This window comes from Schistocerca serialis, chromosome 7 (assembly GCF_023864345.2).
Source record: "Schistocerca serialis cubense isolate TAMUIC-IGC-003099 chromosome 7, iqSchSeri2.2, whole genome shotgun sequence".
Classification (NCBI taxonomy): Eukaryota; Metazoa; Arthropoda; class Insecta; order Orthoptera; family Acrididae; genus Schistocerca; species Schistocerca serialis.
In genome coordinates this window covers 334,382,862-334,402,121 of record NC_064644.1, presented here as the reverse complement: position 1 = coordinate 334,402,121, position 19,260 = coordinate 334,382,862, and the positions used below count along the sequence as shown (strand labels likewise).

The 19,260-nt window shown below is 42.2% G+C and overlaps 1 protein-coding gene and 1 pseudogene across 1 annotated transcript in view; one reads left to right on the top strand and one right to left on the bottom strand.

Annotated features, from left to right (window-relative positions):
* Positions 1-19,260, top strand: part of LOC126412237 (uncharacterized) — a 493,249-nt gene that overhangs the window by 185,153 nt on the left and 288,836 nt on the right. The window lies entirely within an intron of this gene.
* Positions 10,191-10,310, bottom strand: LOC126413527 (5S ribosomal RNA; annotated as a pseudogene).

Sequence of the window (19,260 nt, the reverse complement as noted above, 5' to 3'; positions counted from 1 at the left end):
TCTTACCTGAAATTGAAATTATTTGTAAGAATTAGCCTCATTCTCCAAACCGAGTTATATTAATGCTACAGGGAAACTACATGGTTCAAATGGCTCTGAGCACTATGGGACTCAACTGCTGAGGTCATTAGTCCCCTAGAACTTAGAACTAGTTAAACCTAACTAACCTAAGGACATCACAAACATCCATGCCCGAGGCAGGATTCGAACCTGCGACCGTAGCGGTCTTGCGCTTCCAGACTGCAGCGCCTTTAACCGCACGGCCACTTCGGCCGGCTAGGGAAACTACATTTCTCGTTATGGTATGCTTCTTTCTATTAAACTCGTCTTTCGTTTTAGCTATGCCAAAGCCTTTGGAATTCCACCTCTGTGCTCTGAGTTGATGGACTGACAAATGTTTCAGTCTTTACCTGAGCATTTTGTTCAATTAAACCACTAATTCTAGAGTAGAGCCTGAGATTTCAGTTCCGTCTGAATCATTATTTTGCTCTAAAACATTAAATCTTATTGTAGCGTCTGAAATTTGTTTATGTATCTTCGTCAATTCCTGCTCAGTAAGCTGTTTTATTTGTTTTGTATCTTAAGTCGCTGACAAACTCGGCATTTCCAGGGTATCGTTGTTGGTTCTCCATTTTATTGTTCTGTCTTGGTTCTTGTCATTTAAGGTGGTAACCAGTGTTCCGTCTGGTGAACTTGGACAGGATGTTGTGCTTGCAAGAGTTCAGGAAATGTGCCGGAGACGGCCAGTTAACGAGCGCTCGCGGCGGAGTGTGTTCCGCGGCTGCTTTGGTAAATCCAGAACCAGACCTGTCACCGCCCCCAGCGGCGTACAGCTGCGGGAGCAGGTTCTGCGCCGGCCGGTCCGCTCGGCGGGATTCACAGCGTCCGCCCGGAACGCAGCAACGAGCATTTTTTTGCCACCCGCTCACTGTCCGTTCGCACCTGTTAATGACGCCCTTATAACGGAACAGAAATTACGCCGTTGCAGAAGTTTCCCCAGGGCGGGTCTAACAGGTCTGGGGTTGAGACAGGACCTCGGGACGCACGTCCTATAGTCGAGTATCCGATCTGGTCGATGGTCAAGATTTTTGATTTCACGTCGGTGCCACTACGCCGAAAGGTGCACCATGTATCCTCGCTTTGTTATTTACAACCAGGCAATGCTTCGCAATTGCTTAATATTTATGGGAATTGGATATACGTCGTGCTTTCCTTCTCCTCCCTCCCTCTGTCGATCTCCTCCTCCCCCTCACCCTTCCGCTCCACCCTTTGTCTCTCCTCCTCTGTCCATCTTCTCTCCCCCCCCCCCCCCCCCCCCGCGTTCTGTCCATCTTCTCCATCTCCTTTCTCTGCCCATTCTCCTTCCACCTCTCTTTGTCCATTTCCTCCTCCCTCCCCTCTATTCATCTCCTCTTCCTCCCCCTCACTCTGATCTTAGGCCTTGTTCATTGTTATTGCAAATTAAAGCTAGCGTAGTAGTATTCTAATAATACGCCGATAAGCTGCGAATGAAACTTTCCTGTTTTCTGTGGAAACAGGCTGTGAGAAAGAAAACAAAACTGCACATTTACACGGTAGAGTACAGCACAACACTTTCTCGTAGTCAGTAATAACACAAAACCTGTGCACTGTTTCAAACAATTTATAGCCTGTGTCTTTCCGAATGTTTATCACAGTATGGTACAAGAGTGCTCAATAGGACCCATGTTTACTAGAGTTCTTTTTTGCTTCGGGTGATTATTTCTGTCATATCCCTGAATAGTAACCGTTCCTCCTGGGACACCCTGTATCATAAGAGAATAAATAAGAATAAAAGTGAATGGATGTGGAGAATCCGAAGCACGTAATCAGCTTTAAGCAGCAGAATAAGACAATAACAGAGGATAGTGAACCATGCCTGGAGATTAAATGTGAAATTCCACAAGCTAAAACAACATTTAACAACAAGAAGGCGCTACTAACATCGAAACACCTCAGTCCAAAAATTAGGAAACAGTATGTAAATATTTTTGTTTGAGTCGTTGACCATATGGCTCGGAGACATGAATAATAAGCGAGAACCAGAACGGAGAAGCTTAGTAAACGTAAACATGGTCCGAAGTATGCTGTAACGATTAAATAAAAATCGCATTACAGCTTACTACGGATCATGTTTACGTTTATTAGACATCTAGAGGCTGTGGATCCACACAAATACAAAAAAAAAAAAAAAAAATTAGAACGGAGAAGACTACAGGCTTTTGGGGCATGGTATTGTAGAAAGTCCTAAAGATTTCACGGACAGAGAAATGTTCAGTAAGGAAGTTTTCAACAACATTGGGGAGAAAAGATCGTAGTGGAGAACTATCACGGAACGGAGGGACCTATGAGTTACGTACCTATATATAGACATTGCTCAATCACTGTTAAATTCATAGAAGGAAAAATGCCTTGGAAGAACGCACGAGGAAGACCAGGGCTTCAGTAGGCTTCAGTAGACTTCAGTAGACCAGGCACACGAAACAAGATACGAAATTGAGAACATACTCAGACAAGAAAAGCGTTGAAGAAGATGAGAAAATACAGAACGAGAATTGTTGCCGAGCAATCTACAGGCAGAGAACAAAAGAAGAAGAAGAAGAAGATGATGATGATGATGATGATGCTGATTATGATGAAGAATAAGGAAGGAAGCAACATTACGGTTTAGCGCCCCCTCGACAAAGATGTCATTATACGGAGCACTAGCTAGGATTGAACAAGGGTGGGGAAGGGAACAGGCTTTTCGAATGGAACCATACTGGCTATTGCCAGACGCAGTTTAAGAAAACCACGGGAAACCGAAATATGGACGGCTGGACGGGGATTTGAACTACTGTTCTCTCGAATGGGAATCCAGTGCCGTACAGCTGCCCTATTCTGTATGAGAACAGAGACATGTGACGAGTCGTCAGATCAAGAATTTAAAAAATTGTACATTTCAGTTCTGCGAGATAAATAAATGGTTAAGACATACGCGTAGGGCAGTGTTAAAATCCTCATCTGACGATCTTGGTTTAGGTTTTCAGTGGTTTTCCTAAATTACTTCAGGAGATTTACAAGTTCATTATTCAAAAAGCTGACGACAGGTTTCTTGCGATAACCTCCTGCAAATAAGATAATGTCACGTCCCTAACGACAGAGACCTTGACGAGACGTACTGCTCTGTCCTGCCTTTACAAGATCTTTAATTATATCGATGCTGACATCGCGGTGAGGCCGCGCGGGTTAGCCGCGCGGTCCGAGGCGTCTTGTCACGGTCCGCGCGGCTCCCCACGTCGGAGGTTAAAATCCTACATCGGGCATGTGTGTGTGTGTGTGTGTGTGTGTATGTGTGTGTGTGTGTGTTATCCATAGCGTCAGTTAGTCTAAGTTAGATTAAGTAGTGTTAAGCTTAGGGACCGATGACCTTAGCAGTTTGGTCCCATAAGATCTTACCACAAATTTACAAGAAATTGCGGTGAGGATGAGTTTTAAAATCATTCCCTTATCAAATGCTCATTTATGTGAGACGTAGTCTACATTGCTATACTAGAAATTTCAGTATTAGAAGTATTTTACAACGGGAATTTCTTCGTACAATGAAGACTGATTAAATTATCCACTGTGTTTACTAATATGTCGTTGAAAATGTATCGTAATTAATACTCTCTCTATTATCTTCACAGAAAAATTATTTCCAATCCTTTACTGAAACTATCATATTAAACTGCTTTATCTGATTTTGCAGTGACTACAATCATTTTTTTCTCGGGTATTTGTCTCTACAGATCGTACAATATAATCATAATATTAACATGTCTAAGGAGCAGTCAAGTGAAAACGAGGCAGAGGTAAAAAAAGTAAGTAAGTTGTTTAACATTTCAAAGTAACCGCCATAACTCTTAATACATTTATCCCATTGTGAGACAGTTCGGCCAATGCCTTCCTGGAAAAATGTTTGCAGTTGACTACGGAACCATGATTGTATCCGAAGCAAGTGGACGGCCACGAATGTCTTCCTTCAGGGCTCCGAAAATACGGAAATCGCATGAAAGATCGTGACTGTATGGGGGATGTGTAAGAGGTTTCCAGAGAGACTTTCGACAACGTGTGGGCAAACCCACAGCGAATAGCCTTTTTATGTCTTCGTCATTTCCTCTCCTGGGCACGTTGAAAAAAACAATGGTTGAAATGGTTCTGAGCACTATGGGACTTAACTTCTGAGGACATCAGTCCCCTAGAACTTAGAATTACTTAAACCTAACTAACCTAAGGACATCGCACACATCCATGGCCGAGGCAGGATTCGAACCTGCGACCGTAGCAGTCGCGCGGTTCCAGACTGTAGCGCCTAGAACCGCAGGGCCACCCCGGCCGGGGCATGTTGAAGACGTGTCTCTCCCACGGTGGTAGTCTCCCGGGCTGTTCCGCAGTACGCTGGACACACCGACTCCCTAAGGAGACCAAACAAAGACGAGCGCAATAGGTTGTCGAAAGCGCCAGTAATGTCGATCATTCTTGCCAGAGCATAACTCCTGGACTACACGTTACGTAGGGGAAATTTAAAGAGCGACGACAGGGAAATCGCTCAGCCAGTGTGGATTCCCTTTTGGCTGAGATAATCCGCGGCCAGTCGAATGTCGGGCTATTAGCGACGTGGCAACAGAGCGGCGGGCCGGCGGTAAAAGTGAGCAGCAGAACCCGTCCTGCCGCCCACCGGCCCACCGGTCCAGAGGCGGCCGCCCCAAGTACGGAGGGCGGCGGCGCGTCGCGCCTGCCCACGCCTTATACAGCGCCAGCGCCGCCACGCCCACGCCGCTGATGTCACGAGACCTCGCGCTCCACGTGGGCTCCGCTACGGCGCTCGGCCTTTTGCTTTCTGCACGGGCGGGGAGCCGACCGATGAGGACTCGAGCGCTGCTGATGCATCCGTCCCAAAGTCTACGGAAACGGTTAGGAGGCGACATGTCCCTTGGTGAAATGACGAGTGTCGTATTGCACAGGAGGGCAGCCATGTGCAGATTCAATCGACGCCCTGCAAATGAGAATTGATGTGTACATAGTTCCGCGTAGTCAGCGCGTACACAAGTTTCCCACTAGAGAGCGCCCCGCTAAGCACAACAGCGCAGGCGCAGCGCTCGTCCGTCTCCGCACTACGAGATGGCGTTGTCTTAGAGACGGACCAAATTCTGCTTCCGCCGATCCGCGTATTAATAAGTAACGCAGCCAATGAAATTGCTGCTAATGTAGAACCTTTTCTCATCGCGGATCATACTCGCGCAGTGACACCTGAGTGCGCGAGGTGTTATAACGAGTGTACAGACCTCCGATTACTCAGTCTGCATTGGTCTGCACCAGTCTGCATTAATTTGTCTGTATCAGTCTACAGTGAAGTTTCAGTCTGCACCTAATAAGATTACCATATTCCTGTACATAACCATGAAGATGAATGTATCAGAGATATGTGAGAATAAGATTAACGTACCAAGACCAAAGAAACTTCAGATAGTCAATTGTAAACAGCACCCAGAATCAAGTTACGTAAGGTCTATGCTTTTTATTATTTTAATAAATGTGTGTGAAAATTAATCAAGTTCTGTTTAAAGTTGGTCACCGTCAATCTGCTACTCTAAGAGTGCAAGTGGCATTTCTATCGTCTGACGCAACGGCCGAAGATAAACACGCCACGATAAGACCACGAGACATATTGCTGACACTCGCCTACTTCGCTAGAGCGACAAGTCAAATAATCTGAAGGTGTGTGTACCGAAGGTCTTACAGTACGCACACCACAAGAATCTTACAAACTTTCGTAGTGTGCGTGCAAAGGCTAGGAGAATAATTCGGGATAGCAAGCAGCGCTCTTGGCAAGAGTTCCTGAACTCCGTCAGTAGTTCCTGAACTCCGTCTGTAAGTAAAGTGTGGGAAGCCATCAGGAGGATTTCGAGGCACAACTCTCGACCATCAATAGCAGCTGTACGAATACAGGTCTTTTGTAACATCGACGAGGGATAGAGCTCAGACAATGGCTGAATCATATAAATCCACTACCCCCAGTTCTAGCTAGGATTTCATCTTTCGTCACTATCGGGAGGCACAGTAGAAGGCTGATGTTGATTTCCATTCGACCAGCATGGATGAAAACAACCAGCCTTCCTCTCTGTGGGAGCTCGATTCTGCATTGTTAGTGGCTCTGATATAACCCCTGGAAAAGACCAGATAACCTACAGCATGTTGCAACAGTTGGACCGACGGTAGAAGGAGGTCCTCCTTCAGATCTTCATAAAATTTGGATAACGGGCGACTTTTGCAACTCGTGGAAAGAATCTATTTCAATCCCAATTTTAAATCTAGGGAAGGATCGGACAGAACCCGCTAGTTATCGTAGTATTTGCCTGACAAGCGCGTAGGAAAGAAACTGGAACGTATGGTCAATCAGCGCCTAGCGTGTGTTCTTGAAACCAGGTCGCTAAGTAAAGATTCCAGAATTCGAATCGAGAACAGCTGCCAACATGAGTAACGTAGAAGTAAATATCCTCGGAGTAGTGAAGCAACTCAAATCACTTAATAAAAGCAAGTCTTCTCGCCCGGACTGTATACCAAGTAGGTTCCTTTCGGAGTATGCTGATGCATTAGCTCCTTGCTTAACAATCATATACAACCTTTCGCTCGAAGAAAGATCCGTACCCAAACACTGGAAAGTTGCACAGGTCACACCAGTATTCAAGAAAGGTAGTAGGAGTAATCCACTAAATTACAGGCCCATATCGTTTACGTCTATATGGAGCAGGATTTTAGAACATATATTGTGTTCGATCATTATGAATTACCTCGAGGGAAACGGTCTATTGACACACAGTCAACATGGGTTTAGAAAATATCGTTCCTGTGAAACACAACTAGCTCTTTATTCACATGAAGTGCTGAGTGCTATTGACAAGGGATTTCAGATCGATTCCGTATTCCTGGATTTCCGGAAGGCTTTTGACACTATACCACACAAGCGGCTCGTAGTAAAATTGCGTGCTTATGGAATATCGTCTCAGTTATGTGACTGGATTTGCGATTTCCTGTCAGAGAGGTCACAGTTCGTAGTAACTGACGGAAAGTCATCGAGTAAAACAGAAGTGATTTCAGGCGTTCCCCAAGGTAGTGTTATAGTCCCTTTGGTGTTCCTTGTCTATATAAACGATTTGGGAGACAATCAGAGCAGTTGTCTTCGGTTGTTTGCAGATGACGCTGTCGTTTATCGACTAATAAAGTCATCAGAAGATCAAAACAAATTGCAAAACGATTTAGAAAAAAATTATCTGAATGGTGCGAAAAGTGGTAATTGACCCTTAATAACGAAAAGTGTGGTCATTCACATGAGTACTAAAAAGAACTCGTTCAACTTCGGTTGCACGATAAATCAGTCTAATCTAAAAGTCGTAAATTCAACTAAATAACTAGGTATTACAATTACTTACAAATTAAATTTGAAAGAACACATAGAAAGTGTTGTGGGGAAGGCTAACCAAAGGCTGCGTTTTATTGGCAGGACACTTAGAAAATATAACAGACCTACTAAGGAGACTGCCTACACTACGCTTGTCCGTCCTCTTTTAGAATACTTCTGCGCGGTGTGGGATCCTTACCAGGTAGGACTGACGGAGTACATCGAAAAAATTCGAAGAAAGGCAGCACGTTTTGTATTATCGCGAAATATGGGAGAGTGTCACAGAAATGATACAAGATTTGGGGTGGAAATTATTAAAAGAAAGGCGTTTTTCGTTGCGACGGAATCTTCTCACGAAATTCCAATCACCAATTTTCTCCTCCGAATGCGAAAATATTTTGTTGACACCGACCTAGATAGGGCGGAACGATCTCCACGATAAAATAAGGGAAATCAGAGCTCGTACGGAAAGATGTAGGTGTTCATTCTTTCCGCGCGCTATACGAGATTGAAATAATAGAGAATTGTGAAGGTGGTTCGATGAACCCTCTGCCAGGCACTTAAATGTGATTTGTAGAGTATCGATGTAGATGTAGAAACTGAAGTGACAATAGTCATGGGATAGCGATATGCACTTCTACAAATGGCGGTACTATCGCAAACACAAGGTATGAAAGGGCAGTGAATTGGCGGAGCTGTCATTTGTACTTAGGTGGTTCGTGTGAAAAGGTTTCCTAGGTGATAAAAGCCGCGAGACGGGAATTAACAGAGTTTGAAAGCGGAATGGTAGTTGATGCTAGACGCATGGGACATTCCATTTCGGAAAGTCAGCAATCCGAGGTCCAAAGTGTAAAGAGCGTGCTGATAAATTTCAGATATTTCCTCTCACCACGGACAAGGCAGTGGCGACGGTCTTCACTTCACGACCGAGAAGCATTTGCATGGAATTGTCAGTGCTAACGGACAAGGAACACTGCTCGAAATAACTGCAAAAGTCAATATAGGAAGCGCGACGAACGTATCTGTTATAACAATTTGGCGAAATTTCGTGTTAATGGACTATGGCAGCAGACGATCGACTTCAGCCTCAGTGCAAACAGCACGACATCGCCTGCACCCTCTCTCTTAGGCTCTTGATCGCACCGATTGGACTCTAGACTACTGGAAAATCGTGACCTGGTCAGAAGATGACAGGGCTCGAGTCTTGAGCAGACTCGACGAAGCCGTGGACCCAAGTTGTCAACAAGGCACTTTGCAAGCTGGTGGTGGCTCCCTAATGGTGTGGGCTGTGTTCAATGCAATGGATTGGGTCCACCGGTCAAAAAAAAAAAAAAAAAAAAAAAAAAAAAAAAAAAAAAAAAAAAAAAAAAAGTAATATGGGACTTAACATTTGAGATCATCAGTCCCCTAGACTTAGAACTACTTAAACCTAACTAACCTAAGGACATCACACACATCCATGCCCGTGGCAGGATTCGAACCGGCGACCGTAACAGCAGCGCAGTTCCGGGCTGAAGCTCCTACAACCGCTCGGACACAGCTGCCGGCTCCACTGGTCCATCTGAACCAATTATTGATGAAATGGTTATGGTCAGATACTTTTAGACCAATTTCAGCCATTCAAACAACGATGGAATTTTTATGGATGATAATGCGCCATTTCACCGGGCCACAATTATTCGTGATTCGTTTGAAAAACATTCTGCACAATTCGAGCGAATGGCTTGGCCACCCAGATCGCCCTACATGAATTCCATCGGCCATTCATGCGACATGATAGATCAATTCGTGCACAAAATCCCGCACCGGTAACGCTTTCGTAATTATTGACGGCTATAGAGGCAGCCTGGCTCAATATTTCTGCCATGCCACGTCGAGTTGCTATGCCGGGCAAAAGGAGGTCTGACACGGTATTAGCAGGTATCTCACGACTTCTGTCATCTCAGTGTAATTCGAGGAAGATGAAATTTTTGTTAAAAATATTTATTATGACAATCTCAGTTGCAATTAGTCACAGTTGATAACGTCCGCCCCCGGTAGTTGAATGTTCAGCGTGACAGATTGTCAATCCTCTGGGCCCGGGTTCGAATCCCGGCTGGGTCGGGGAATTTTCTGCGCCCAGGGACTGGGTGTTGTGCTGTCCTCATCATCATCCTTTCATCCTCGTCGTCTGCAGGTCGCCGAAGTGGCGTCAAATTGAAAGACCGGCACCCGGCGAACGGCCTACCGACGGGAGGCCCTAGCCATACGATTAAATAAATAACAGTTGATAACTAGTTTCGATCATATTTAATGATCATATTGAGATCTAAAAATAAAATAAAATATTAATGAAGAACTATTTAACTACATAACATACATCGAAAACATTTAAGAAAATAAATTTTTAAAGATGTACCCCAATAAATACGGGATGGTCATAATGAAAGGGCAGCTACTCATGGAGGTCTAGAGTGGACTGTAACTATCGCGTGGCAGCGAATCTCGGTGGATATGCCGGTACGTTAATGCGGAACCGATTTACACTGGAAGCAAAGTAGATCCAGTTGTGGACACCAGGCGCAAAACTGTCGCTGTACACTATTTATATGACGATATGACATCAAAACTGTCGTTTGACAAGCTGTAACTATAGTCAACGTACGCATTAGTGAAACTGTTTTATGTGAACGGCAGCAGTGACAATGTCGTGTGGCACACCAGCCTGGTACAAGTCTTTCAATCGTAGCCCGCTTCGGCTTGCGAGTCCGTCAGCCAACGGCACCCGGATTTCCCTGGACGGTGACCTATCGAAGTACTAGCCGAGCCCAACGTTGCTTAACTTCGGTGATTGGCTGGGAACCGGTGTTACCAATGTGGCAAGGCCGTTGGCAACGGCAGCAATCACAGTGCTGCATTAAGAGAGTATCGCCGACTGAAATGTCTGAGGAGAGGCTCAGCGTCATTAAATGGTTTAAAGGAGATGATAATGGGTGAGTTTGGTGTGGCACCTGAAAGAGGAAGGTGTTTTATCACAGTGGAACTTACTGATGAGGTTGCTGCTGCAGTAAGTGATCACGTTGCACGTGCCGGGGGAGCGCTAGTGCTTGCGCAGCGTCACTAGAATTGTCCATCCCATGAACAACAGTACGGATAGCTTTGCTGTCGATATTGCACTGAGACTAGTACAAGATACAGACGGTGATGCAACGGCAACCTCGCGATCCGCAGCAACGTTCTGAATTTGCTGTTCGTTGTGCGGCACGGATCGAAGTTGATGACATGTGGCCGCTCAGTATTCTGTAGGGTGACGAGGCACATTGCACACTACAGAGTACAGTGAATACATAGAACTGCGGTACTGTGAAACCGCTTTCATGCACGAAGAGCCATTGCACTCGCCATATGCGGCTGCGTGGTGTGAATTCACAAACACCTTTATTCTCAGTCCGTTCTTCTTTGGAGGGAATACACCCAGGTGGCCTGTCACGCGTAGCGTAACGTTTCCACTTTATCGAGGCCTCCTTCAGCGGCGTGTGGTCTCCACTTTTGAAGAGTGCAGCCGTGTGGAAACCACTGTTGTCAAGCAAGATGGGACAACACCACATGTCCCTCGCCCGGTGAAAGATTTTGCAACCTTCCGCGAACTTAGTTTTCCAGATGCGTGGCCTGCAAGATCACCTAACCTCAATCCGTGTGACTTTTGTCTCTGGGGAGGTCTCCGGTGCTCAGATTGAACCAATAGTGTAAGCAGCGGTTAATAATAAAATCAACATTATGCTTTTCTGACTTGTCTGACCTTCTCTGCCCGCGTCCAGTTTGTAATCTGTTACATACGGAAATATTTCTACACATCTTTCTTGCATTCACAGCGCCATATTTGCATCTGCCGCCCAAAATTGGAACTAATTTTTTCCAGCGTAAATCGGTTCCGCATTAACGCATTAGGATATCTACCAAGTCTCGCTGCCATACGGTAACTGCAGCCCTCACTGGAACTCCGAGAGCTGCACTTTATAACTAGCCGATGGCTAATATAGACTGACAAAATTTAAAATTGTACCTGATTCTTTACGAGTTATGAAAAGAACATATTTATAAGCTGCAAAATAAATGGAACAGAATTATGGCACACTTTTCACCATATTCATTTACATAAATCTTGTATTTTAATTACGAATTTTAACAAGACGTCTCATGTATACACATTAGATGCATTACCCAAACTGATGCCTTGTTTTATTAATTGCATTACATCTTTTAGATGATATCTTTGTCACATTTAAGATTGCATAGTACTAGTGCCTTTCCTTTACTGTTTCGCCTTCCTCCCTCCTATACGTACCATGGCTCTTGGATCGGTATGATGCAAAGTGGGTTTAGTAAAATGCTGGATACCATTGAATATGTGTAGCAGAGCTGTTCATTTTGTCTTACAGCTTACAAGAAATTTGACTTTTCACAACACACAATTTCAAGAATTTCTTCTTCCCCTCCTCCTATTTAGGAATTAGGCGAAATTGCCTGTTACGTTACCCATCGTTGCTTGGTTCTTCCTTTATTTCGTCTTCCTTGGCACTTAAAATTTCTAGCTTCTAAGCGGAGTCTGTCACTCTCCATTGCTTGTAGTTATTCGTTCCATGTTTTCTCTATACTCTTGAATTTTACCATTTAGACTAAAAGTTTTTAGTTGTTCTGTAATGCCTCGATCCCTTAGTCTGTCTTCTATTGCGCAACCTTTAACTCGTCTGAGGAATTTCATTGCTTTGGCCTAAATGCGGCTTTCTTGCTTTTTCTTTATCAGCCAGATCTCGCTTCCATAAAGCAGTGAGGGGACCACAACTGTTTTGTAGAATTTGATTTGAGTGTCTTTCCTAATTTTGCTTTTAAGGTTTCTGTTAATTGTTTCACATATCTGGCTAAATTTACTAAGCTGATTGTTACCTCACATCCCAGGTAACTGATTTAGTTTACTTGCTCTAAAATCTTTTGATATACCACTATTTTCGTTCTAATGTATTCTTTCCCCATGAAGGCCTTTGTCTTAGTTGAGATCTCCATGTTAGATTTGGCACTTATTTGTCTCAGTAATTAAATTTCTTTCTGAAGGTCGTCCTCTTCATACACGTTTTTGAAATTCTGTTTTCCATTTTTCCATTGTTTCATTTATGTAAAAGTTAAAGTTCGGGAGATGCAGCAGCCTTGCAGTACTCCTCTGTTAGTTTCTATCTCATTGGAGTGAGAGTCGTATTCTGATACAAACGTTTCATCGCATTTATTGGATGTTTCTGATATCCGTGATTCGTCATTATCTTCCAAAGTTTCCGTCTATTGACAGTGTCAAAAGCTTTTTTAAATGTATGTTTCTTTATTATATTGTATTATCTGTTGTAAAACAAAAACTGCATTATCGCAGAGCGTTCCTTCCTAAAACCTATTTGTTCCTCATGCACTACTACTTCGGGTATGTTTTTAAGTCTTGTGTTTAAAATTTTGGCATATATCTTGTATGCCGAGTCGAGTAAACGTATTCCTCTGTAGTTAGTGCATAGACTTCTGACTTCTTTATAAAACTGAAATCACTCTAGCAATTTTCCAGTCTTTGGATGGGTACTCTTGCTCTTCCCATATTCGTTTAAGGGATGTAGCAGTCGTAGATGTTGCATCGTTCCTCCTTGTTTTAGCAGTTCAGAATTAGTACCATCTCTTCCGTCGCTTTCCCGTTCTTGAGTGATTTTAAAGACAGATTTCATTTCATCAGAAAGTATTTTAGTCCAATCTTCTTCTTTCTTGTGTCTTATCGTCATGTCATAATACGCCACAATTTACTCATTGTTCGTCTTCAATACCGTTTATTTCTGTCATCTCTTTTTCTGTTGCGTTTAAATTTTTAAAAATTATTGGCCGTTTGCTGTCTCCTGCAAACATCACTCTCCATATCAGAAATAAATCCATACCAATGTTCTTATTCTTAGTGTGCTTTTCGTACTACACATTTAGCAATATTTCTTCTCTCATTATGGGACTGCATTTCTTCATCTGTGGGGTTGCTTAAGTATTTTATACCTGCCTCCTGTTTTTCTTTAACAGCTTTTCTTATATGATCATTCCAAATTTTTGGGCTCTTTCTTTCCCTTATTTTTTTCCTTTTTACGTAAAGGTTCTCCTGTTACTCTGTATATCACATTCTTCAGAGTTTGTCTTTCTTCTTCTACATTACCTTTAGTTTTCAAGTTTGCTAGCTCTTTATTTGTTCTGCTTTGGTGAAGATGTTTAATGCTGTCCTCTTCAAGAAAGTATACTTTACACACGATTTGATTTTGTTAGTTACTTATTTGTTTTGTCTTTTTCTTCCATTTCGCTAAAAGATCTATTCTGGAGAGTAGCGGAAAATGATCTGATCCTATATCTTGTCCTCTATAAACTCTTTTATTCCTTATTTGACTCGCTAGCGTATCGTTTACAAAAAATTTAGTCAGTTATTGAGCTACGACCTCTACTTGTCCAATTATACTTACGTATATCTCTTTTCTTAAAAAGTGAGAGTGTTATTTTTAGATTATTGTAAGTGGTAAAATCTGCTAGTACTTTTCCATTTTCATTACATATCGGTTCTCCAAAACTCCCTATAATATTCGTTACTGGGATATTTCCTATTCTGGCACTGAAATCACCCATCATAATAATCTGATCAATAGAACAGCATTTATTCAGAGTCTTCTGTGGTTTTTCATATTTGCATATAATGGTGACGTTACCTCTTCTCATTTGTCTGACTGAGTATTCTTTCGCTTATGTATGTGCAATCTTCGATCTCTCTCTCTCTTATCGCTTATGCAGGTGTAATGCCACACATTTGCTTGCTCTTTCATTTTGTTCGATTATTCTATAAAACATAATTTAATCGCGTACATATTTATTACATCTCATTTTTACTTCCGTTTCTGTGATTTCTACAGCATAGATATTCATGTCTTTTAGTATATTTGTTGGCTGTATCTCTTTTTGGGAAATTCCTCTGACATTCCATGTTGATCCATTTTCGTTTGTCCTTTACCATAGATTTGCAGTGACCTTTGGGACCATCGTTTTTCCGAGCTCCTTGGGCTACTAGGAGTAGTGTGTGCTCTCCGAGAGGTGTTTACCACTCATCTGCTCAACCCACTTTCTAGGAGGATCAGGATTTTCATGTGGGGTTTTCTACCTTTGCCTGTATATTCTGACTGTTTAAAGGCGCCGGAAAACGCCTTTCATCCTTTTCCGTTGACTACATAATGTACAGCCAATGTATGACATACATTAGGCAAAGGTCACGCGACTGATGTCTTCTTGGACGTGGGAGTAGGTGTGCTGGCAGAGCTGTCTCGAATTGTTGAAGGTCTGATCCATTCATCAAGTTTCACAGTTTTGACACTCTACTGGTATCGGTAGCCTGAACGGACTCTAGGGTCCTTTGCCGACAAAAGGAAGAAGAAAATGAAAGATACCCTCAGGCGTCGGAACCTAATACGGTTGGGGTCGAAAGAAACTAGAGTTAACCAAGGGAGGCCGAAAAAAAAAAACCAGCTTGATGCAAAGTAAGTGGAAGAAGTAATGTCAGGTAAGGGCTTTTGTGGTTGCCACCCACATACTCCGAAGACTTCTATGTTATCTTCTTATTCACGTATTATTTCAAGAACTTTAAATATTTTTATGGCGTGGCAATGGGGTTTTGGTGCTGGATTTTACAGGGATACGTAATGACATTCCAGTGAACAAGGTTTCATACTTTTATTACACACAAATGCGTAAACAGAAAACTCAAGAGGAAATCTTAATTAGCCTTAAAAAAGAATCGCTAAAACAATTTTATCACACAACAGCTTATTTGAAACAACTTTTAAAATCAATGAGTAGCCAAATATTTGAATTTAAACGTTCATTCCCCTTTTATCTTTGACAAACAACTAATATTACGACAACAGCAAATGAATCAACATGACATAAGGGTACTTGGAATCGTTCAAAATAGCTTTCAAGTTGTGTACTGGATTCACCTTCCTGCATCTAGGAAAAAAGTTCCAAAAGAGCCCACAAATAATCTTTACATTAAAAAAACTAAGTAAATCCAAGCAACTAACGTGGCAGACAAATTGCATAAATCTCACTAGCAATTAACAAGAAACCAGCATACGTAAGCGTACTTGAAATCACCAAAACAGTTTTCAAATTGTGTACTAGGTTCGCTTTCCTGATTTAGAATAAAGAATTTTAAACCGCGCACATATATTATCTTTGCATAAGGAACAAATTAATTAACGTGGCAGAAATAAATCACATTGATCTCACAAGCAGTTAACAAAACAAATTTCAATTACGTACTGAGTTCATCCTGCTTATCAGAATAAATAATACTAAAATGACCACAGGTAATCCTTACATGATAGACAAGTCCATTACTACATTCAATTGGTAGCTCACACGTTAACATTACACATATACAGCCCTCCTTCCAAAATGTGAACATCTTTTTCACTGAACAATGAGTAACAGAATACGTAGTACTCATCGTAATATAATAAATTTGGTTCTTGTCAAGACAAGCTCGTGCATTCAAAACCACGCGGACTCAATACAATAGTCGCGATGCGCATCAGTAACGTACATCGCTACAACCAAGTCATTCAGTCGTGTGAACAGTAAATGCGCCTTTACAAGCTGTCAGGGCTACGCGAATCCAAATGGGCTAACAGCTGCAAACGGCCATCTTGATCGACATCACCTTTTCTTGTGGCTGTTTAAATTCGCGAATGGCAGTATGCAGCAGTTCCAGCGGGCCCCTTCATAAAATTATAAAATTCTTCGTTCCCACTCGATCCAGCAACGGCTTCGAACCTCCGGGTGACCGACCATGTGCCCCGACCAGTCGAACGGTTCACAAGGGCAAAGACTGCATTCACTCTTCTCTGTCGCGAGAGAATTTTTCGTCGGCTGCGCGAGGCGCCACTCGGCGGGATTTTAAAGTGGCGGCCGTTGGCGCCGGAATCGAACCATCAAAATTTTCAATTTATGTTATCTATTTAATCAGTTATTTATTACTGTTTTATTTTATATCGGCCATAGGTGTCAAGTCTGAGTCATTGCAACTGAGACACTGCAGTATCGACATCATCTCCGTCGACTGCACCCCGAGCACAGCTCACAGGTACACGAGAGGCGACGCTTCTGAACCTTCCGCCAGCTCTCTCTTCCATAGATCGCGTTTTCTGCTGGGTGGGTGGCACCACGCGTGTACGTCACCAAAGGACGCGGAAGTCGCATGGTACGGAGCATCCCTTCAAGCGGCCGCAGTTCACAGCTCGGACTCCAGAGTGCATCTTTAGATTTACGAACATCAGTGGGGATGACAGCAGTGTGGAAGTATACATAAATGTAGCACAACACTACTAAACATTACTAATATTCGGTATCTTACATAAGCCGACTGCTGTGACAGAGCGGTTCTAGGCCCTTCAGTCCGGAACCGCGCGACTACTACGGTTGCAGGTTCGAATCCTGCCTCGGGGATGGATGTGTGTGATGTCCTTAAGTTAGTTGGGTTTAAGAAGTTTTAAGTCTAGGAGACTGATCACGTCAGATGTTAAGTCCCATAGTGCTCAGAGGCATTTGAACCAACCTGTTGGTATATGCGCAACTGACTTGAAAACATTGACAGTGCGACACGTTTTCCTTGGCCGTGTCTGTACTAGTTAACCGTAATGTCCCGCGTATAGCACTGAAGAGGCATGGATGCAGTGGACACGTATTTCTAAAATGTCTACTCAGGGTGCCAGTGACATGAACGATAAAGTCTGCCATTGTTTACTTCAGCAGTTTTTTTTCCCAAAAAGATCGCTTATAGCTTTGGAGGGATGGCGGAGGCGATAAAGGATAATAGATTTTTCGAGTGACAGTAACTTCGTAGATTTATTCTGTAGTGCCTGTAATTTGATGAGGTGGGTTACTTGTCGACCTAGCTTCGCTGTAGCTCCTGAGAAGTTTCACTACTTTTGTGTTTGTGAAATAACTTGTTTCGCTTCCAAGGCAATCAGCTTGGGAGATCAATCTGTTTCACTTTCAAGGCGATCAGCAACTTGTGTTTGCCAACAGACCGGCATAAAGGAATGTACGCTGGCGTATTCTACTGTAAAGTTCGCTGTGTCGTATTGACTATGTCTTCTATAGAGCTAGCGAAGATTTCCAGAAAGTAAGTGCGGTAGTATTTATATTCAAGACAGCTGCACGACTGGCGGACTTGTATCTCTCAAAGTTCTTTGCTGTGCTCTTTATTTTTTAGGACGCCTCATCTAGCAACACTACTGTAAAACGCTTATGCGGCAAGGTGTCATCTGATATCTCGCGATAGGAATCGCGCTGATAGTCAAAAACAGATGGTTTTTCGCTTATTATGGTATTTTTAGGCGAGTAAGAGGACAACATGCACTGTGTGAGCGTAAGTTATTTCCAAACCCGCCAGTATCTACAGAGAAAGACATCAAAATATGTTACAGTAAAAGCATCAGAATAACACGCAGCAGCTCACACACAACAAACATCAGTCCTGAAATTGCCATCATACACGAAAAATGAACTTGTTATTGCGTAATACAGAAAACAAATGAAGGAAAATCGTGCAGCGTCAAATGCTGTAGACACTGAATGGTTCAGATGGCTCTGAGCACTATGGGACTTAACATCTGAGGTCATCAGTCCCCTAGAAATTAGAACTACTTAAACCTAACTAACCTAAGGACATCACACACATCCATACCCGAGGCAGGATTCGAACCTGCGACCGTAGCGGTCACGCGGTTCCAGACTGTAGCGCCTAGAACCGCACGGCCACATCGGCCGGCAGACATTGAATGAAGTGAAGTTTGGAAGGTAGTAAATTAGCTACTGATGGAATGAAAGCTGCGTGGACGAGTCGGATAGCTCGATCGATCGCAATTGCAGTAACTGCATCATTCAGATATAAAATTCATCTAATATATGGTTACCACACATCTAATATTAATTTTTATGAAAAATTCACGTCTTCTTGTTTCTAATTACACGTCGCAAGCAAAATTCCTGTTCTCAGTGCAAATATAAATTCTTATTTATCTATATTTTATTAAAAAAATTTAATAAATTTGTCATTAATTTAAGAAATTAATTTAAGAAATAATTATTAATAATCTTTTATAAACTGTTGATAGTTAAGAATTTACATTTACATTTGCAATGCGTCTGGTATGTGATGAGAAACAAGAAATTTTTCGTAAATAGTGATAAACAGATATTTGTTGGTTAGCTTGTATTTGATGAATTAAATATTTAAATTATGTAGGTCTCCGAACTGAACGAACAAAATAAATCGAAAGAAAATATCACTATGAGATTCGAATCAGCGACCAATTGATTAGCCATTTACAATTCTCAGACACTACCGAGAGAACCATGCGAACCGCTATGAAAATTGCTTGAACTTTGATGAATTAAGGTTTCTGGGAAGTTTTCAGACGCGATTTTCTCGATAATTTTAGAGAGTTACTTTGACGGCTTCGTGTAATTGATATATATATATATATGTATATATATATATATATATATATATTCCGTGGTTTATTAAATTTTCAAATTTATACTGACTTTTTGATCACCCGGTATATATATATATATATATATATATATATATATATATATATATATATATATACCGGGTGATCAAAAAGTCAGTATAAATTTGAAAACTTAATAAACCACGGAATAATGTAGATAGAAAGGTAAAAATTGACACACATGCTTGGAATGACATGGGGTTTTATTAGAACAAAAAAAAC